This window comes from Nyctereutes procyonoides, unplaced genomic scaffold (assembly GCF_905146905.1).
Source record: "Nyctereutes procyonoides isolate TBG_1078 unplaced genomic scaffold, NYPRO_anot_genome, whole genome shotgun sequence".
Lineage (NCBI taxonomy): Eukaryota > Metazoa > Chordata > Mammalia > Carnivora > Canidae > Nyctereutes > Nyctereutes procyonoides.
In genome coordinates this window covers 41,690,787-41,713,212 of record NW_026575133.1, presented here as the reverse complement: position 1 = coordinate 41,713,212, position 22,426 = coordinate 41,690,787, and positions in this window count along the sequence as shown.

Below are 22,426 nucleotides of genomic sequence, written 5' to 3'. Positions count from 1 at the left end.
AGGCACCCAGGCGCCCCTGACAAGGGCCGTTTTTACACTCCTCTGCTTTCCTTGGTTTTGACCCTTTGTGACCTCAGCTCCAGTGGGGTTACTTTTGATGGGAGTCCCTCATTCCTAAATCAAGGAAGCAAACCAACGGCTCTGTGCGTTTGCCTCCCAAGGCCCTGAGCTGCATGGGTTATGGTAATTTGCCCTGCCTGTGGCTTTGAAGGCCACCATCTGTCTCCAAAACCCCATGAGCTGTTTCCACTTCTAACTTCACTCGTTCACTGCATTCCCAGCACCTGGGAGTTTCCCATTCTTAGTTTAAACCTGGTTAAGCAGATGCCTGGGTGGCTCAGTGTTGAGCACCTGACTTTGGCTCAGGTCCTGGGATCAAGTTTTGCATCAGGTGCCCCGCGGGGAGCCTGCTTCTCCCTCCACCTGTGTCTCTGCCTCTTGTGAATAAATAAATAAAATATTTTTTTATTTTTATTTATTTATTTTTTAAAGATTTTATTTATTCATGAGAGACACAGAGAGAGAGAGAGAGAGAGGCAGAGACACAGGCAGAGGGAGAAGCAGGCTCCATGCCAGGAGCCTGACATGGGACTTGATCCCAGGACTCCAGGATCACACCCTGGGCCTAAGGCAGGTGCCAAACTGCTGAGCCACCCAGGGGTCCCCAATAAAATATTTTTTAAATAAATAAATAAACCTGGTTAAGTATCCACAAAGTTATTTTGTTCTATTTTATTCAGCGCCCCCGGGTAAAGTCAGTTCTTACATTCTGTCTCATTCTCTTGTTCATCTATGGCACACAAGTTAGCAATTAATTGTCCACCAGCTTGTCCACTTCTTCAGTGTACGTATTTTGTCTCCCCAACTATATGTCGATGCTCCCACTTACGGGCTGAACTATGTTCCTTAAAAATTTGTAAGTTGAAGGCCTGACCCGGTTAGTGTGACTATATTTGGAGATAGGGTCCTTAAAGAGATAATTAAGGTTAAATGAGGTCACTGGGATAGGCCCTAATCTGATATGGCTGATGTCGTCATAGGAAGAGGAGATTAGGACAGAAGCTGAGAGGAAGACCCTGTGAAGCCACAGTGGGAAGGTGACCCTCTGCAAGCCAAAGAGAAAGTCCTCAGAAGACACCAGCCTTGATGACACTCGATCTGGGACTTCCAGCCTCCAGAACCGGGAGAGACTTCATTTCTGTTGCTTAGGCCCCCTCAGTCTGTGGACGTGGTTATGGCAGGAACCCAGCACAACCCCCCCCTTTCCATCTGAGCGCCTCTTGTATGCAGGGCTCGGTGGCTACACCCTGTTGTCGCCTTCCCAGGCCTACTTTCCTTTCCCAACGTGGAAGTGTGAGCCAGCTGGTCCCCGTCAACTATTTATAAACCTTCCCAGCCCCCTTGTCTGCTCCCCTTCTGCCTCAGACCCCTGTCTCCGAGCAGTGGCCTGACCGTCTGCCCTCCCTGTGCACAGTCACGCTCTCCCGCCCCGCGAGTGTCCTCAGCGAGGCTTCCCCGACCGCTGGGCCCAGCTCTTCTCACCCATCGGGCCTTCTCCCCGGCCCTGCACTTCCGAACAGCCTTCTGGACGCGTCCACAACGGCTTCACCAACGGCTTCTTCACATCTGCTCCGGGGATCAGGCCTGTTCTCCAGGCTGAGCTTCGGCTTCTCCCTCTTTTCACCATCAGCCACCCGGTCCTGTTGATTCAGGCTTCAAAGTGTCTCTCACTTCTCCCCACTGGACCCCGCTTGGGCAGCGGCTTCTTTTCCCCTGAAAGTCCTTTTTAGGGGAACTCAGAGGGTTTGGTGAGGAAGTAAAAGGAAAGCAGGCCACAATAATAGCTACAAAGGGTGCAAGGCTCCCCCATCTGTTAGAGGATAGGAGGGAGAAGCAAGCAGAAGGAGGAGAGGAGGGGGAGGTCATGAGTCCAAGGGCAGGGGGGTCCATCTCCTGTGTCCTGGCAGTGCCCCTGGGGAGCAGCGGGACCAAGAGAGGAATGCCATTAGCCTGGTGCCCCCAGGCCAATGAGCCTATGACAGCACCGCAAAGAAGTCTGAGCCCAGGAGCACCCCACTTGGGGAGGAGCCCACCCTCAAGGATTCAGCAGACAGACACAGGTCTCGCAGCCACGGGTGGCTTACTGCCTGAGGATGCTCTGCTTGCCCAGCCTGGCCCCGGCTCTGTGGAATGATGTGGCAGGTGGCATGGAGTGGAAGAGAGCTCTGAGGAAGGGCTGGGGAAACCCATCAGAGTGCGGTTTGGAGGCAGAAACGAAGCAAGTAGACTGAGCTCTATATGCTGCAAAGCTCAGCAATGAACGTGATTTAGAAATTTCTGACATGCCCAGGCTTGATACTTTTCCCATTTATTTCCTAGATGGAAAGTGGCAAAGACCCCATTAACCAGTTCCAGACCAGACACCAGACAATGCTGGATCCACGTTAGGGCTGGAGCGACCTGCCAGAGCAACCAGGCTGTCCTCAAGCCACCCATGCACGCACCCACCCCTGCAGAGGAGAGAGAGGAGCAGCCTCCTCACCTGGATCTGTGGCAATCAGGGCGGTCTGGCTGGAGGTGGCAGTGGGGGGAGTGCCAGGTGAGGAGCATCACAGAAGGCCAGGGGCTCATAAGTCTGGCTCCAAAGGAATGATTTGTTTGTATTAAGATTTTATTTACTCATGTGAGACATCGAGAGAGAGAGAGAGAGAGAGAGGAGAGACATAGGCAGAAGGAGAAGCAAGACTCCCTGTAGAGAACACAATGCGGAACTCGATCCCAGTACCCCCCGGATCACGACCTGAGCCGAAGGCAGATGCTCAAACTCTGAGCACCCAGGAGCCCTATTTGACTTCAAAAAAAATTTTTTTTTATCTCTGCACCCAACACGGGACTCAAACTCATGACCCTGAGATCAAGAATCCATGCTCTACCAATGGAACCAGCCCCGCATCACTTGAATTAGTTGACTTTTTAAAACTTGTGCCTGTGCAACCTTGGTTACAATTAAAATTTAGTTTAAAAAATAAGATTTAATATAATTTAAAAAGAGAAATCAGGGGCAGCTGAGGGGCTCAGTGGTTGAGCATCTGCCTTCAGCTCAGGTCATGATCCCAGGGTCCCGGAATCGAGTCCCACATACGGCTCCCTGCGTGGAGCTTGCTTCTCCCTCTGCCTGTATCTCTGCCTCTCTCTTTCTCTGTGTCTCTCATGAATAAATAAATAAAATCTTTAAAAAAATAAAGATTTAAATAAAGATTTAAATTTTTCATTAAAAATAAAGCTAAATAAATAAATAAAACATGAAAACATCTGTAGCTGATTGTATTATTGTCCCCAGCTATCCATGCTCCCTTCCTGAAAGGGGATTATACAACCCTGCCCACTGCCAGGAGACCTAGGATGCCTCCCTGTGGGGGGACTACTCACCCCGCCCCACTGACTTTGGCCTTGAATCCCTGATTGTTTTTGCCAGTGGTTGTGTGTGCCTGCAACATGGTCATGGTCAGGGCACGTGGGAGCAGAGACTTTAAGAGCCATTGCCTATTTCCACCTGATGCTTGCTCTTGTCCTCTGACAAAAGACTGACTGACATGTCCCTGGTGGGGCCTGTTCCTTTAGCTTTATTCTAGAATGAGGAAGAATCAAGCCATAGCCAACCCACAGCCAAAAGGAGCCACGTCACAACCAAACTGTGAAGGAAATGGACGGCAGGCATGGCTGTGAGCTTCAGAGGTGTTAGGACACTTGTTACTGCAGCAAAACCTATAGTGAAAGCTGAGTGAAACTGTCCTAAGAGACACAACTGGCTGAATAGAAAACGGTGCATCCATACTCCCATGTGTTCATGGGAACACAGCTAGCAAATTTAAAGTTACATTTTAAATTATATTAATTTAAAAAAATAATAAATTATATAAATTATATAAATTATAATTATATTAACTTTAAATTTATACTTAGATGTATAAGGCAACTGGGGTGCTTGGGTGGTTCAGTCAGTTAAGCATCTGACTTTGGCTCAGGCCATGATCTCCAAGTCCTGAGACTGAGACCCACATCAGGCTCCATGCTCAGCAGGGAGTCTGCTTCTCCCTCTCTGTCTTCCTCTGCCTCTTACTCTCCCCCTGCTCAAGTGCCTCTCTCTCAAATAAATAAGTAAACAAACAAATAAATATATAGGATCTTTTTAAAAATATACGCAGTTATTGAAATTATATGTAAGGATATAAGTAATTGCTCCAAATATCATTTTTAGTAAATAAAGGCAAAATTTAAAACTAAAAGTACAGTGGGATCCCCATTTTGAAACTAAAAAAATTTTTTTTAAGATTTTATTTATTTATTCTTGACAGACACAGAGAGAGCGAGGCACAGACACAGGCAGAGGGAGAAGCAGGCTCCATGCAGGGAGCCTGACATGGGACTCTATCCCAGGTCTCCAGGATCAGGCCCTGGGCTAAAGGTGGCACTAAACCGCTGAGCCACCCAGGCTGCCAAAAAAAAAATATTTTTAGAAAGTATATAACTCGTATATATTGGTTAAGGTAAGCTGGCTGATAACATCCCCTAAGAAACAAAAGAATTTGGGGGAGAAAAAGACACCTAAATATTTTCACAGTGTTTATCCCAAAGCGGTGAAGTTAGAGTGATTTTTCTCCTTACTTTTCTGAACTTTCCAACTTGTGTATAATAACCATGGCATTGTTTTATAATTTAGAAAAATAATTATACTGCACAAGTATGTTTAAAAGAATCAGGGATCCCTGGGTGGCTCAGCAGTTTAGCGCCTGCCTTCAGCCCAGGGTGTGATCCTGGGGTCCCGGGGCTCCCTACATGGAGTCTACTTCTCCCTCTTCCTGCGTCCCTGCCTCTCTCTTTCTCCTCTCTCTCTCTCTGTCTCTCATGAACAAATAAATAATCTTTTAAAAATAATCAAAGAATCAATAGCTATGGGGCACATGAATGGCTTTAGTCAGTAGAGCGCAGGACTCTTGATGTCAGGGCTGTAAATTTGAGCCCCATGTTGGGTACAGAAATTACTTAAAAATAAAATATTTAAAAAGAAAATAATTGGGATACCTGGGTGGCTCAGTGGCTGAGCATCTGCCTTTGGCTCAGGTCATGACACCAGGATCCCCGGAGCAAGTCCCGCATTGGGCTCACTGTGGGGAGCCTGCTTCTCCCTCTGTCTATGTCCCTGCTCCTCTTTCTGTGTCTTTCATGAATAAATAAAATCTTTAAAAAAAATCAATAGCCAATAGCAGTGCAGAGGGCAGGGAGCCCTGGGAGGGAGCAGGACCAGGGTCCTGGGGGTCTTGGTGGGGCGTGGAAGGAGAAATGGAGAAGCACCAGTCACACTGTCTGTACCCCCAGGCACACATCTAAAGTAGCAGTTTCTGATGTCCTGTGAGACTTATGCATGACTTTAAAAAGAGATGACTCGACTATAAATACGAAAATAGAAGTGTGTATTCTTGAATTAATAAATATTTAATAATAAAAGCCAAATGTTTAAGTGTTTACAAATTATAACCTAATGTCCAGAAGTCAAATGCAGTGACTGCTTGACGGTACAGGTTGCCATTTGGGGGGATGAACAGGATCTGAAACTAGATATGGTGATGGTCGCACTACACTGTGAATGTACTTGCTGCTGCTGAATTGCACACTGTAAAATGATTAAAATGGTCAATTTTATGTGTACGTATTTGACCACCAAAAACAAGCCTCCAGACTCAACTGCAATAAATGCAAGTCATATTTTTAAAACTTTATTTATTCATCCATGAGAGAGACACAGAGAGAGGCAAAGACACAGGCAGAGGGAGAAGCAGGCTTCTCAAGAGGAGCGGATGTGGGACTCCATCCCAGGACCCCAGGATCACCACCTGAGCCAAAGGCAGACAGATCAACCACTGAGCCACCCAGGCGCCCTGCAAGTCAACTCTTATATAATTTAGATGGAACTCTCATTTAGTGGGGACCTTCAGTGCATCTAATATGATGTGAATGAGACCCCAAAACAAAATCTCCCCAGAGGAGGCGGTGGTTGCTAATGATTCATGTTCTCCTGCCGCTGGATACTTTGTGGAGTGACTGAATGTGTAGCTTTTGGGCGTGAGGTATGGAGCACAAGATTGCTCCCTTCACGCTCCGCAGTGGGGTCTGGGGCTCAGATCCAGACCCTGAAAGGGATCAGCCGCCTATTGCGGGGAGACTGGATCAAGGTGGGGCACCCTCCTGCGATGCCACAGAACCAGCGCTAGGGGGCAGCAGAGAGCCAGGTCAGGCTGGAAGGGCGCCTGGAGCGTCCCCGCCACCCGCTCTCCCCCGGGGTCTCCCGCCGTGACCATCCCTACCACCACGACAGTCGCCACAGCTTGATCTTCAGAAGATGGTGCCATTTTTCAAAGGGAAATTGCTTTGCAAGTAAAACCTGTTTCAGGGCACCTGGGTGGCTCAGCGGTTGAGCGTCTGCCTCCAGGTCAGGTCGTGGTCCCAGGGTCCCGGGATCGAGTCCCAGGGTGGAGTCCCACATCCAGCTCCCCGAGGGGAGCCTGCTTCTCCCTCTGCCTGTCTCTGCCTTCCTCTGTGTTTCTCATGAGTAAATAAATAAAATCTTAAAAAAAAAAAATCCTAAGTATGTCACCGGCTCCTGCCAGTGGGATATTCAAGAATATTCAAGAGATCATTTTTTACATGTGGCACCTAGCTATCTATCATGTAGAACATTTACTCAATTCCACTACAGCCAGTTTGTGGCTACTTTGGGGGACTCCCCTAATAAAGCTCACATCCCATTTTTGTGGGCTAGCAGTTTAAGATCTTTTTCACCTAGAAAAAAGGCTAGAAAGCTTTTCACAGCAGGACTGGCAGCAAGAAGGATTTTGCTGTAAAACAGAAGGGTACAGACAGCAGCGTCCTGAATAGATTACTCTGTAGAAAGCAGGGACAGTCCTCAGTCTCATCTAATGTGACTTTTTTACTATGTAACAAATCACCTCAAAACTGAGCGGTAAGGGCAGCCCGGGTGGCTCAGTGGTTTAGTGCCACCTTCAGCCCAGGGCATGATCCTGGAGAGCCAGGATCAAGTCCAATGTCAGGCTCCCTGCATGGAGCCTGCTTCTCCCTCTGCCTGTGTCTGTGCTTCTCTGTGTGTGTGTGTGTCTCTCATCAATAAATAAAATCTTAAAAAAAAAAACAAAACTGAGTGGTCAATTATTACCACTATCACTACTATACCTGAGGGGCTGGGCTAAGCAGAGTGGTTCTTCCGCTGGGCTTCCAAGCATTCACTATGTGGCTGCAGTCAGCAGGCAGGTGGGCTGGTTGCTGGTAGGTCTGGGTCCCACATGACCCCACTCCCGGGCCTGGTGTTTGGCTGGGGTGATGGGGGGCAACTGGGCCACGTTAATCTCATCATCAAACAGGCCAGACTTCTTCACTTAGCAGCTAGGCTCCAAAAGGAGCAAGAGAAGCCAAGCCCTGGTGCAGGAACACTTTTTAAGCCTCTGCTTTATCTTGTTTCCTACTGTCGCCTTGACCAAAGCAAGTCACATGGTCAAGCCCTGATCAGGGGGTAGAGAATAGAGGCTCCATGTTTTGACAGGAGGAGCTGCAAAATACCGTGATCTCCAAAATAATATCTACCACACGCTCGTTCTTCTCTCTGCCACTACCAAGCACATCCTTATACAAGCAGAGGTGGACGGCAGCCCCAGCCTCCCTCCCATCTCCCCTCTGATCAAATTTAAGGCAGATAAATGTGCCTTTCCCCAGTTGTGTCTGAGGAACACCAGTCCCATGGAGTTAGATATTATGGGCTGAATTATATCCCCCCCAAATTGGTATATTGAAGCTCTAACAACCCCCCCCCCGTGTGATGTCATTCAGAGATAGAACCTTTAAGAAAGTAAGACACATTAAAAAAAAAAAGAAAGAAAGAAAGAAAGAAAGTAAGACACACACGCGCACGCACACACAGAGTCCTATATGCGCAGCTGGATGAATGTGTGGATGGGGGTTTTGTTTGCTGGACAGAGGATTTTTTTTTTTTTTTTTTTTTTTATATTTGAGAGAGAGATTTGAGAAAGCACCAGCAGGGGGAGTGGCAGAGGGAGACAGAGAAGCCGACTCCCGGCTGAACAGGGACCCCAATTCAGGGCTGGATCCCAGGACCCCCAAGATCATGACCTGAGCCAAAGGCAAATGCTCAACCGACTGAGCCACACCCAGGCCCCTGGACTGGGGATTTTTAAGATCTTTTCCTTTTTGTTAAATCAGAACACAGATGTCAGCAGATTGTATTTTCTGAAAAACGGCCACGGCAACATTTCCAGTCCTGCATGCTGTTCCAGAAACTTGTCACTCTCTCATGAAATGAGGCCTAACAGAACCAAAATACAGACTCTGGGGGTGCCTGGCTGGCTCAGGGGATGGAGCATGTGACTCTTGACCTCGGGTTGTAAGTTCAAACTCCATGTTGGGCATGGAACCTACCTAAAAAAAAAAAAGAATACGGGCTCTGGAGCCAGACTGCCCACATACAGATCCAGCACCACCGTGTTCCAGCTGTATGATCTCGAGCACGTTGCTCATCCTTTACGTGTCCCTGGATTCTTCATCTGCAAATGGGATGATAATAAGACCATCCTCAGGGGGTTATTTTGAGGATTAAAAAATACATAAAATTAGGGTGCCTGGGTGGTTCAGTCTTGCGTCTGCCCTCGGCTCAGGTCATAATCCCAGGGTCCTGGAATTGAGCCCCTCACTGGGCTCCCTGCTCAGCGAGGAGCCTCTTCTCCCTCTCCCTGCTGCTCCCCCAGCCTGTGCTCTCTCCCCCTCCCTCTCTCTTTCTGTCAAATAAATAAAATCTTTTTTAAAAAATACATAAAACTCATTTTTTAAAAAAGGGACTAATTAAGGTTAAATGAGGTCATAAGCATAAGACCCTAATCCAAGAGGACTTGTGTCCTTACAAGAAGAGGAGGAGACACCAGAGTTCTGGCTGGCTGTGTGTACGCACAGGGAAGAGTCCATCTGAGGACAGGGCAGGAAACCTGTCTGCAAACTTACCAGAAACCAACCTAACACCTCGATCTTGGACTGGTGGCCTCCAGAACTGTTGTCCAAACAGCTAGCCTGCGGTGTTCTGTTATGGCAGCCCACCTAAGACATCAGGGTTCCTTGATTAATTATGTTTGGGAAGTGGGTGTTCCATACTGATCCGCACCCTCCTTGGAAATCCATAAGGCTCCAAGGCCTCCTCGCACAGGCTCTGAGTGGTTCCTCAGCCCAGAAGCCTATAGTTTATCACAGTGTTGCCCAAACTCACTCAAACAGGAGATCCTTTTCCTACACCTCCGATCACCCTATGAAGCCACGTTAGTTTCTAGGACTGTTGTCATAAACTACCACCAGCTGGGTGGCTTTATTCTCTTCACTGTTTCTAGAGACGAGATGTCAAAAACCAAGATGTCAGCAAGATTGGTTCCTTGTGCTTTGAGGGGAAATTCGCTCCATGCCTCTCTCAAACTTCTGGTGGCTGCCGGCCACCCTGGGTGACCCTTAGCCTGTAAGATGTGTCATTCACTTCACTTCCACCTCTCCATCTTCATTTGCCAACACCCCCACACACATCCATGTCTCATTCTCAATTACAATTCTTACAATTACATCTACACCTTTGTTCCCAATAAAGTCATATTCTGAGGTTATGAGTGGACATGTCTTGGGTTGGGGGGGGTGGGCACAGTTCAACCTACTGCAGAAGCCGAAGTAGTAGGTGGCTGAGTGAGTGTGGGCTCAGAGCAGGAGTGAGTGGGATGCCTCTAGGAGTCTGCGGAGGGTCCACCCTCCAGGAGATACACCAGGGAGAGCGCGGTCTCCTCTTGACAGTGCTGGCTTCCCAAATCCCCATTTCCTACACCCCTTACTGACCGTCCCCCATGAACACTTCCTGTCTTGGGCACCTCAGGACTTACTGATCTAGTCACCCAAAACCTGATAGGACTTCCTGCCCCTGCTCTTCCTGCTGTGTCCTGAAAGACAGGGCCAGTCTTTTGGGGGAACATTTGCAAAAATGATGTTTGTGTATGGTGGCAATATGGCAGGCAGGCTCTTACAGCGCTATGCTTCTAGGGGTCTTCTCCCAAACCCTTCCCTAAGCCCTGCTTCCTCCATGCCACTTTCCTGCCCAGAACCTTCCACCACTGGCTTGGCTTCTAGGAGGAAATGAGAACTCTTCCTCCCTCTAGGGAGAGCCTTCCAGAATCATCCAGGGGCCACCCCTTCCTGCCTTGGTATCTTTCTCCCGGATTGCATCCCTGTCCCACCTCCCTCCACCTGTCCACTCCTCTGTTTGCCTACAAGCCACAGGGCAGGTGAGTTTCTGGCATCTGCAGGTCCCTGGAATGCAAATAACCAGAAACAGCTCAAATCTCAGAGGGAAGGCTCCAGGAGTCTGTGCGTGTGCATTTTTCTAGGGAGAGACCCAGAGCTTTTCACTGCTACACCAAATCGTTCTTTCCTGACCTAAGGAGGCTCTAACTGCAAGTTTAGAGCAAGAGAGCAGTGAGTAGCTCTCCCTTAGAGCAGTACCTCTGGGTACACCCGCTCGGAGGTGGAAAAACCCCTTACCCAACTCACTTTGTGTTACAGGGCCCGGTAGGAACAGACAGCAGGCACAGCGTGTCCCGACAGGTCAATCATCCCCTGGGTCAGATGTGGCGCCACAGCCTGCAGGGTGCCCCACGGACAGGGCAAAGCTGGCTCCATGCAGAGTGACAGCTGCAAGCCGGAGGGGTGGCTCAAGGCCCTGTCCCCTCCACATGCACCCCCACTCCCCAGCCCTGTACCCCATAGATGACTAGCAGATGGCTGGGGCCGGCAGAGAGCTGGGAAGCCTGAGGGCAAAGCCCTGTGACCCACCCCCCCTCAACCACATCCCATGGTTTGGCCTCTGACTGGCCCTGTTGGTGAGTTTTGCCAACATCCTAGATTCTGGGAACCTGCACACTCCTGGGAAAGTGCGTTTGGCACACGGGGCTGTGTTGCGACAACATGTAGGTAATTTGTCTCTCAAATGGGGTAATACAGATTTTGCAAGCAAACATCTATCTTTAACCTCTTTGAGAATCTATTTGAGAGCCTAACCCTATGCTCAAGGATTCTCTATTCATCAGCTGGGGCTGCCATAGCAAAGTACCACGGACTGGGCAAGGTCTTGAACAACAGAAATATATTTTCTCACAGTTCTGGAGGCAGAGGCAGAAATCAAGGTGTCGGCAGAGTTGGTTCCCCCTGAGGGCCAGAAAGGGAGGGCTGTCCCCCATCTCTCCTTGGTTTTCAGATGCCCTTCATGTTCACATTCCCTTCCCTCAATGTGTGTCTGCGTCCAAATTTTCTCTTCTTATGAGGACACCAGTCATATTGGATTAAAGCCCACCCTAAGGGGTGCCTCTGTGGCTCAGTGGTTGAACATCTGCCTTTGGCTCCAGTCGTGATCTGGGTTCCTAGAATCAAGTCCCTGCTTCTCCCTCTGCCTATATCTCTGCCTCTCTCTGTGTCCCTCAAGTATAAATAAATAAATTATTTAAAATAAAATAAACCCCACCCTGATGACATCATTCTAACTTAATTACCTCTTTAAAGGCCCACTGTCCAAATACAGTCATGTTCTAAGCTACTGGGGGTTAAGACTTCAACATGTGAATTTTGAGGGGATATAATTCAGTCCAGAACAGACACCCAGGAGTAACATGAGGATGGGTGGTGGGACTTGTAGGCAGAGGGATCATAGTTTGATTCTGACCTCTCAAAGCTAGTCTACACCAGAGCCCCTCAGAACACTGCATGGCCACCAGGCCAGCATCTGAGGGTCATGGGTGACTCACTCCCTCCTCCCTGGTCCCTCAGGCACTTGCCCAGAGTCCTCTTACAGCAGCTGGCAGGCCAAACCTGAGGGTGGAGAGGCATCAGGGTAGACCCTGGGTGGCCTGAGGGGGTGTACGTGTGGCTTGAGGAGGGCTAAAGTACCCTTTGTTTTGGAGATGGAGGTGGGAGGCAAAGGCTCTCAGTTCAGTTGGCCTTCCTGCTCCGGAGTGGGTGTTTGGGTGGCCCTGGGAATCCTATTTGCATACAGGGCCCAGACTTCCTGGGAGGTTAGGAAGAAGGAATTTATTTTAACTTGCAAATTTGTTCTAATACTTAAAGTGATATTTACTTGTTGCTGAAAGGATAAATGAATCATATAAGTTAGAAATGCACAAAAGCTTGAAAGAAAAAAATTTGCCCATGATCCACCAAAACTAGAAGTCTCCGACGCTGGCTAGTCATATGTCATTTGACACTATCATGTGCTTTCAGGATCTTAATGCAAGTAATAAATGATGTTACTATAGAAAATTTAGAAAATGCAGTTCACCAAAAGAAAGCAATTTTATTAAGTCATTTATAATCCCACTACCTAAAAAGGCCTTAGGGTTTTCTTTTTTACCATATTTCTTTTTCTTTTAATAAATTAATTTTTTATTGGTGTTCAATTTACCAACATACAGAATAACATCCAGTGCTCATCCCGTCAAGTGTCCCCCTCAAGTGTCCCCTCAGTGCCCGTCACCCACTCACCTCCACCCCCCGCCCTCCTCCCCTTCCACCACCCCTAGTTCGTTTCCCAGAGTTAGGAGTCTTTATTTACCATATTTCTTAGACTACTAATACAGTCCAATATTTTCCCATGTTTATTGGTTATTTAGATTTCGTTGGCAAATGGTCATTTCTTGTCTTTTGCATATTGTGTTATTGGGTATTAATAGTATCAATCTGTTTGGAAGCTCTATATAATAAAAAGGTTCTGAACAATTCTCCCACAAATGTGCCACTTTTGCACATGGACTATTTTGAGCTGAAGGCAATTGAGACCCTGTGAGTTCAAGAGAAACTTTTGCCCCTTCCTTAATTATCTAGAAGATCTAAATTGGGGGTCTTTCCCAGAATAAGAGTCATTGCCAGGGATAAATCTATCTGAGTGACCCACCTGTATGACAGACAAACATCTAATTACCAAACATCTGCTCTTCTTAGTGTCCTGTGAATTGCCCTCTTCCCCTCTGAAGTCCCAGACCCCAATCCCATTCCTTAGCTCAGGATGGCATGCATACCTCATTTTATCTTTCTGTTTTTGAATCTGTCCTGTACGTGGGGTTCCCGCAATTAAATTAGATTTTTCTCCTGCTAATCTGTCTCATGTCAATTTAATTCTTAGAACAGCCAGAAGAACCTTAGGAAAGTAGAGGAAATTTTTCCTCCCCAACAGTAGTATAGGCATTAACCCTTTGTGATATTTATAGCAAATACTTTTACCCAGATTGTGATTTGCTCTTAACCTTTTTTTTAAAGATTTTATTTATTCTGAAAAACAGAGAGAAGCAGAGACATAGAGAGAGGGACAAGCAGGCTTCTCGCAGGGAGCCTGATGTGGGACTCCATCCCCAGACCAGGATCATGCCCTGAGCCAAAGGTGGACACTGTTCAACCGCTGAGCCACCCAGGGGTCCCAAGCTCTTAAGTTTCATAGTGTTTTTAGACCTGTGTCTACTTTTTCCCTTCGGAAATTCTTTACTGGCTTTTACAGAATACTTCTCCTTCCCCAAATGAGCTATTTTCTTTTAGTTTATTTATAAACTGTCTCTTTGATTTCTTTCTTCGCATTTGCCTCTTTAAAATCTGGAAGCAGGGCACCTGGGTAGCTCAGTGGTTGAGCATCTCTGCCTTTAGCTCAGGTCATGATCCCGTGGGCCTGGGATTGAGTCCCACATCAGGCTCTTCACAGGGAGCCTGCTTCTCCCTCTGCCTATGCCTTTGCCTCTCTCTGTGTGTCTCTCATGAATAAATAAATAAAATCTTTAAAAAAAAATAATAAAAACAAAATAAAATCTGGAAGCAAAAGTGAGAAATTTACCCAAGGTTTTCCAAAAACCTAACCAGTTGTCCCAGCACCACTTTGTACCCCGGCCCTCCACTGCCCCTGCTCTCGGTGCCCTCAAGGGCAGTCTCAGCTACAAGTCAATCAGCCTGAAGGACCCCACATTCCCTGAGGGCCTGCAGTCCCCTGGCTGCCAGCACTCACACAAAAGCCCTAAAAAACAAACGTGATTTTTGATGTTGTGGAGAAGGCGAGGAGTTTGCCTTGGAGACCTCCATGCAAATAACTTAAAATTTCCCTATAGAGATTTCCTTCTCCTGAGCCTCCCTGGCTCCACCCCTGGGGCCTGACCTTGCCTCCCTTCTCAGGGCAGCTCCCCTGCTGCCCACCTGTAACTGGGCATTCATTCCTGAGGAAGTTCAAAACCCACATTCCCTCTCTCCTGCACAATTGGCTGGTATGGCTTCTGGCCCAAACCCAGCTTTTTCCAAACAAAGACCTTCAGCTATCAGCATCCACCTCCTTAGAAAGCAGAGTAGCAACTGTTTTTTGTTTTTGGTTTTTTTTTTTTTGTCATTTGAGAAGTCCTTTGGGGTCCCAGTCCCCACCCCATGGGGCTTATTAACCTATTTCTTCCAAACAAATCCAGTGTCTAAGTGGAATTCCCCATACCATCTGCTAATGGAGCTCTAGGGTGCTCCATCTCCTCGGTGTCTTCAACATGTAGGAAGTGGGAGTTCTGGAAGATGCAGAATGTGAAGCCCCCCTCCCCACCACCTCCCGCTTGGAGTGCCGATATTCAGAGAGGCTGTCCTGGGAGCTAAGAGCTAGAACTGAGCACCTAGGGAACAGCCACCCAAAGAGGCAGAACCCCAGGGCCCTTCCCAGGTCCCCAAGGTGGTCTCAGGGTCCATGTGCACCACCCTCCTCAAGGTGGACACCGTCACAGGGGACGTATGGGCAGGGCAGCAGAGCTCCAGAAGTCCCCAGGTCCACACTCCCAGGTGCAGCCGTGGAGCCAGGGGTGGTAACAGCCAGAGCAGTGATCATGGTGAACAGTGCACATCACAGCAGGTGTAGAGAGTGGGTGGCAGCCATAGAGACCCTGAGATAGGGGAGAGGACTTGTGTTTCCCCATGTGATTGCACAGGCTTATGAAAGCGAATTCTGACCCGCTTTAAAGGGGTGCTGGTTCCACAAGGTTAGCTCACAGGATCCTGTGGTGGTTAAGAGCCCTGGTTATGGGCGTGGCCAGATGGCTGGTTCACATCCCAGCTCTTGCCCTGACTGAGCCACACTTTTCTCATTTCTGAAATGGGATAATGGTATTTACCACAGGCCTTGTTGGGAGGATTAAGTAGTGCAGTGTCTGTGTGTGTGTGTGTGTGTGTTGAGAGTGAAGACCCAATAACCAGTCATCATTGTTCACTGCTCTGTTAGCTTCCTGGTGCTGCCACAAATTACCACAACTGGGGGCCTTACAACCACAGAAAACTATTCTCTTACAGTTGCAGAGGTCAGCCCGAAATCACAGTGTCTGCAGGGTTATCCCCGCCACCGCCACCACCCCAAAGCCTTAGGTTAGAATCCTTCCTGCCTCTTGCAGCTTCTGGAGGTTCCTGGCATGAGATCACTCCCTTTTCCTTCTCTCATATTGTGTCATCTGTACCCGAGGGATTTTAATGTATGGAGGTGACTAAAAGATAACATGGAGAGGTCACTGCCAATGAAAGAATGTATTACTTACACTTGCTGAGAGAAAGGGCATCCCCGCCACACAGGGCCACATGGGAAACCTCAAGCTGGTCAGCAGCAGAAGACAGAAGTGAGGGGAAGGCACAGACCAGAGCCTTAACTGCAGTTTCTTTGGGAAGGTCAAGGCAAGGCAGGGTAAAGAATTTAGGAATGGCTAGTTTGGGATGCCTGGGTGGTTCAGGGGTTTGGCACCTGCCTTCGGCCCAGGGCATGATCCTGGGGTACCGGGATAGAGTGCCGCATCGATCTCCCTCTGCCTATGTCTCTGCCTATGTCTCTGCCTCTGTGTGTGTGTGTGTGTGTGTGTTTCTCATGAATAAATAAATAAAATCTTAAAAAAGAAAAAAAGGAATGACTAGTTCGAATAATTCCAACAGGCTTTGGGCTATAGGAGTGGTCTGGTCTCTAGTTGCTGGTACCTGGTCCTGGAATGACTTGGGGCAGGGGCAATATTGGCTTGGTGAGTAAAGAGATAAGAAATGGGTGGTGCCTGGGTGAGTAAGAGATAAGAAAATTGGTGGGATGGGGGGGGTGCCTGGGTGGCTCAGTGTGTTAAGCCTCTGTCTTCAGCTCAGGTCCTGGGATCCAGCTCCACATCAGGCTTCCTGCTCAGCTGGAGACTGCTTCTCCCGCTGCCTTTCCCCCTGCTTGTGCTCTTTCTCTCTATCAAATAAATAAATAAAATCTTTAACCAAAAAAAGGAGGGCAGGGTGGGGGTTTAGCCTTAGGTAACCCATCTGCTCCAGAACAGAGGGTTCCTGGCAAGCTGACTTGCAGGAGACAGAGGTAAACACTCTGGCCAATAATTTGATCCTGTGATTGAAAGATGCTAAACAGACTTACAAAATCTAAGAAAATATAGAATGCTTCTGTCTTATAAAGATACTAGTCATTGGATTTAGGACCTATCTTAATTCTGGATGACCTCAAGACCCTTAACTAATTAATTAATTTAAAATTTTTTAAAGATTTTATTTAGTTATTCATGAAAGACACAGATAGAGAGGCAGAGACCAGCAGAGGGAGAAGCAGGCTCCATGCAGGGAGCCCAATGTGGGACTCGATCCCAGGACCCCGGGATCACAACCTGAGCCAAAGGCAGACGCTCAACCACTGAGCCCTCCAGGCATCCCTCAAGACCCTTAATTTAATTATATCTGCAAAGACCCTTTTTCCAAAGAAGGTTACATTCACAGGTTCCAAGGGTTAGGGTAAGGACATATCTTGGCGGGGGCGGGGGAGGGGGCACAATTCAATCCACTATAGATGCCAGTTGACTAGATTGATGTATAGTTCTGTTCCTTAGACTCTGGGGAGAAATGACAGCTTTTGCTTTTTTTGATGAGCCCTGCAGTGTCCCCTCCACAGTGGTGACTTTTGCTGAGTGCCAGTGCAGGGAAGAATTCAAGGCAGGCTGTGGGAGGGACCCTGTGGGGTGATTTCTGGACCAGTGTGGGCAGAAGTCTTGGGATAGAGAACTCTGAACCCCAGACAGAAGGGAAATGACTTGAGAACAGTGGCCGTGGTAGCCTGAGGTCCCACGGCATTCTGGAGAGAGGATGGTGGGGACTCCACAGCTCAGGTTCCTTGGATGACTTTCAGGCTAGGGATGCTGTTCCTTAAGGTGCCTTTGGTTGCTAGTAATGGAAAACCCTGGCTCAACTTGCTGAAACAACTTGAAAACAAATCATCTCTCATCATAGGAAATCTAGTGGTTGGGTGTTTGATCAAGGCTTTACCCTACTTTTCTACAATCCCCATGGTTCCACTACTCTCTGTGTGGGGACTTTTTTCCTAGGCCAGGTGCCCTCATGGTTATAAGAGGCCCAACTAAATGTGATCATGTACAATATCAGAGGAGGACTACCTCTTCCTGGGTCTTCTAATGTGTAGAGAAACCTCCCAGAATCTCTAGCAGAACTCACCTTGCTCTCATGACTCCATGGCTAGCATTGCATGAAGGCCTGTGCCTTCAGTGAACCCCTCAGGGAAATAGCTTAGATCATCAGGCCCACCCCAAGAGCTGGACTGGGCCAGACTTTCTCCCTTAGTATGTTCCCTCCTCACTATGGATGCTCCAAATAGATGATTCCCATCACCCACATGCTAGTGCAGCAGAGGGTCTCGGGCAAGCCTACTTCAAAGGGGAAAGGTGCTGGGGAGGGGTGAGGGTGGTTGCTACCAGAATCCCCAGGGAGCCTGCAAAAGCACATTGCCCTGGAGCACACCCCACCCCTCATCATGCAAGCAAAGCTAATTATTCATTCACTACAGCAACTATAGGAATATTATTCATGGGGCAGGGGATGCATTTCCAATGAGTGAGGTCTGGGGAGGCCCTGGGAGTCACCACAGACCCTCCAAGGGACTCCTGGGCTCATTTGAAGAGACTCCTTGAAAAAGCAATTCATCTGTGAGCCCTGTTGGCAGGCAGCCTGTCCAAAACGGAAGAAGACAGCTCATTGTCATCGTGGACATGCTGCCCAACCCTCCCCAAGGCTCTGTGCTTCCTAAGAGCTTTATCTCCATCACCTCCTTGCATTCCTGCATCAGGGCTGCTGGGCCAACCCAGCTGGAACTAAGGAGTCAGCACAGACCACCCAGGTGAGGGGGTCCCAGCAGCAAATGGGTCCCCAGGTCACCTGCACTTCTGTTCGGCACCCTCATGTTCACTAGAACGAGTCACAGAACTCAGGAAAACACTGGACTCAGGACTATAGTTTAGCACAAAGGAGCCAAATGAACAGCCAGATGAAGAGGTACATGGGGTAAAGGGGGGAAGGTCCCCAGAGCAGGAGCCTCAGTCCCCCTGGAGTCAGGGTGGCCACCCTCCCCACATGTGAATGTGTTCAGCAGCCCAAAAGCTCCCTTAGCCTCCTGGTTTCAGGGTTTTTATGAAAGCTTCATTGTGTAGGCATGACTGATTAAATCCTTGGCCTTTGGTGATTAACTCAATCTCGGGCACCTTTCCATCCAGGTCAGGGCATGGGGCTGGGAGTTCCACAGGACTGGTTCCTCGAGATGCAAATCCCCACCCTGAGGCTCTCTAGCCCCCTTATTAGCATAAACTCAGGTATGATCCAAAGGGGCTCATTATTAGTAACACAAGCCACTCCTACCATGAAATTCCATGGGTTTTAGGAGCACTGTGCCAGGAAACCAGGATGAAGAGCAAATACGTATTTTTCATCATTCCACAGGTAGACTATCATTATCCCCATGTTACAGATGGAGGGACCGAAGCACAGCGATTCTAAGTGACTTGACTTAGGGCACACACATCATTAACAGCAATAGCAGGACTTGAAGGCTGGTGGCCCGTTCCAATTTAACCTTGGCTGCAACACCAATTGCCTTGCTATGTGGCACTCTGGGGAGTCACGGAGAGTGGCCCTCCTCAGAAGGGAACCCTGATGGTCATCCACTTCCAAGGGCAGGGCCAACAGCTTCCCTGTTGGGAAAAGATTGTAATCAGATTCAGTAGTGTGCCAGTAAACCACCAATTCACTGGGGAAAAAAAAAAAACCCTGATTGGTAGTTGCTTTCCACGGTGTCAATAATCCCACCAAGGCTGGTTTCCAGCTGCCAGCTTGGCATCATTGAACACAGAGCTGGGAAGAAAAGCGCCCAGCAGGCGGGTGCAAGCTGACTGCACACCACCGCAGACCGCTGTATGGGTTTGGGGGGCTTACTGGGCACTCCCAGTAGGTCTGCGGTTATGAAGAAGCAGGTGCTCCTGTGTCCGATTCCAACAGCAACACTCCAAGACAGGCTGAAGCTCCTGCTATCCTGTGGCTTTACCCCACCCAAGGACACCCCTTCAGGTTTGATGGGCGGAGCCTTGCTGGAGCCCTCCTCACTGACAGTTGAGCATCAGCCTTTGGCCCAGGGTGTGATCCCAGGTCCAGGGATCAAGTCCCACACCAGGCTCCCTGCAAGGAGACTGTTTCTCCCTCTGCCTATGTCTCTGACTCTCTCTCTCTCATGAATAAATAAAATATTTTTTAAAAATTTCATTCACTTATTTATAGAGAGAGAGAGTGCATGCTCATGTGAGGGGGGTTGGGAAGGGTAGAGGAAGAGGGAAAGAATCCCAAGCAGATTCCCCACTGAGCACAGAGCCCAACCCAGGGCTTGACCCCATGAGCCTGAGGCCATGACCTGAGCCAAAATCAAGAGTTGGAAGTTCAACAGACTGAGCCACCCAGGTGCCCCTTTTATTATTTCTTATATGTATTTTCTGATTTTGTTACAATAATCAGAATAGCGTTTGGGCAATTTGCTTTATTTCCTGTCAGCTTTTCCCCAGTGGAGTCTCTTCTTTGTGTCTGCGCTCACCGTCGAGTGGATCTTGTCTGTGTTCCCCACCCAGCATCCATCTGTCTTCTTTGGGGTACAGCACCCCAAAATCCTTCAGGGACCTACTCCGATACCACTTGCAGGCCTTCTGTGTCAGTGGGGCTGACCCCATGCCCCCACTGCAGGCCTGACCAACCAGGATGTGGTTGGCAGGCTGTGGAGATCCCTTCGGAGAAGGACCCAGGAGCCCACAGGGCCCAGGCCTGAGGTTCACCACAACTACGTAACTAGCAGCGTCTCTGCACTGGCCCACAGCCGCTGGCAGCCTGCACACCGAGGACACCCTCCTACAAATCCAGCATCAGGGGCAGCCCCGGTGGCTCAGCGGTTTAGCGCCACCTTCAGCCCAGGGCCTGATCCTGGAGACCTGGGATTGAGTCCCACATCGGGCTCCCTGCATGGAGCCTGCTTCTCCCTCTGCCTGTGTCTCTGCCTCTCTCTCTCTCTCTCTCTCTCTCTCTCTCTCTCTCTGTGACTATCATAAATTAAAAAAAAAAAAAACAGAGGGGCACCTGGGTGGCTCAGTTGGTTAATCGTCTGCCTTTGGCTCAAGTCATGATCCCAGGGTCCTAGGACCAAGTCCCACACTGGTCTCCCTGCTCAGCAGGAGTCTACTTCTCCCTCTCCTTCCACTCCTCCCCACTGCTCGTGCTCTCTCTCTCTCTTTCAAATAAATAAAATAAAATCTTAAAAGAAAATACCAACAGCATTTTCCCACAGAACTAGAACCAATAATAGCAGAATTTGTATGGAACCACAGAGGACCCCAAATAGCCAAAGCAATCTTGAAAAAGAAGAACAAAGCTGGAGGCATCACAATCCCAGGTTTTAAGATATACAACAAAGCTTTGGTAATCAAAACAGAAAATAGGGCACTTGGGTTGCTCAGTGGTTGAGCATTTGCCTTAGGCTCAGGTTGGATCCCGGGGTCCTGGGATCAAGTCCCACATCAGAATCCCCATGGGGAGCCTGCTTCTCCCTCTGCCTATGTCTCTGCCTCTCTCTGTGTGTCTCTCATGAATAAATAAATAAAATCTTTTAAAAAAATAAATGGTGCTGGGAAAACTGGATAGCTACATGCAAAAGAATGAAACTGGACCACTTTTTAACATGATACACATACATAAAAACCTCGCAAGATGTAAAGAGCTAAGTGTGAGACCTGAAACCATAAAAAATACACACTTTCTCATTCTTTGCAGTATGGATAGACTGAGAATTTTCTAGATCTTTAAGTTCTAATTCCCTTTAGCTTAATAATTCCATCTTTAAGTTAGTTCCCTCCTTTCGAAGTCTACTATAAACAATCAAAGCAGCCAAGCCACACCTTCAATATTTTGCTTAGAAATTGCTTCAATTTCTGCTGTTTTCATGCCACCATAATGGTGCGCATGAGTGTCCTGGTAGATGCTCTCAAGAGCATTAATGATGCAGAAAAGAGAGGCAAATACCAGGTTTTCATTAGGCCATGCTCCAAAGTCATCATCCGGTTCCTAACTGTGATGATGAAGCATAGTTACGTTGGCAAATTTGAAATCATTGATTCTCAAGGGGTGGGAAAATTGTTGTGAACCCCACAGGGCAGGTTAAATAAGTGTGGAATGATCAGCCTCAGACTTGATGTACCACCCCAAAGATCTAGAAAAATAGCAGAATAATCTGTTCCCGTCCCACCAGTTTGGTTTCATGGTACTGACAACCCCAGTTGGCATCGTGGACCATGAAGGAGCAAGATGAAAACACACCGGAGGGGGATGCCTGGGTGGCTCAGTGGTTGAGCGTCTGCCTTTGGCTTAGTAGTTGAGTATCTGCCTTTGGCACAGGGTGTGATCCCGGAGTTCCAGGATCGAGTCCCACGTCGGGCTCCCTGCATGGAGCCTGCTTCTCCCTCTGCCTGTGTCTCTACCTTGTCTCTCATGAATAAATAAGTAAAATCTTTTAAACACACACACGCACGCAGGAGGGAAACTTCTGGGATCCTTTTTCTAAGGATGTAATACATACATGTAAATATAATACCTCAATGGGAAAAAAAAGGAAGAAATTGCTTCAAATCCTTCCGATTCCATTGCTCACAAGCTCTACCTTCCAGAAAACACTAGAACACTATTGCAATTCAGCCAAGTTTTTTTGCCACTTTATAACAAGGTTCACCTTCCCTCCAGTTTCCAATAACACAGTCCTTGTTTCCACCTGAGATCGTATCAAAATGCCTTTACTATCAATAGTAAATTCAGAAAAAAAAAGTAAATTCAGGATTATTGGAGGTTCTCTGAGAAAACTGAGGATTTCACTCCAGAGGTCTCCCTTCCCTTCTAGCTTTCTCCAGAATCATCCTTAAACATCCTCACAGCACTGAAGGCTTCTCTGAGCCCACAGCTCAGA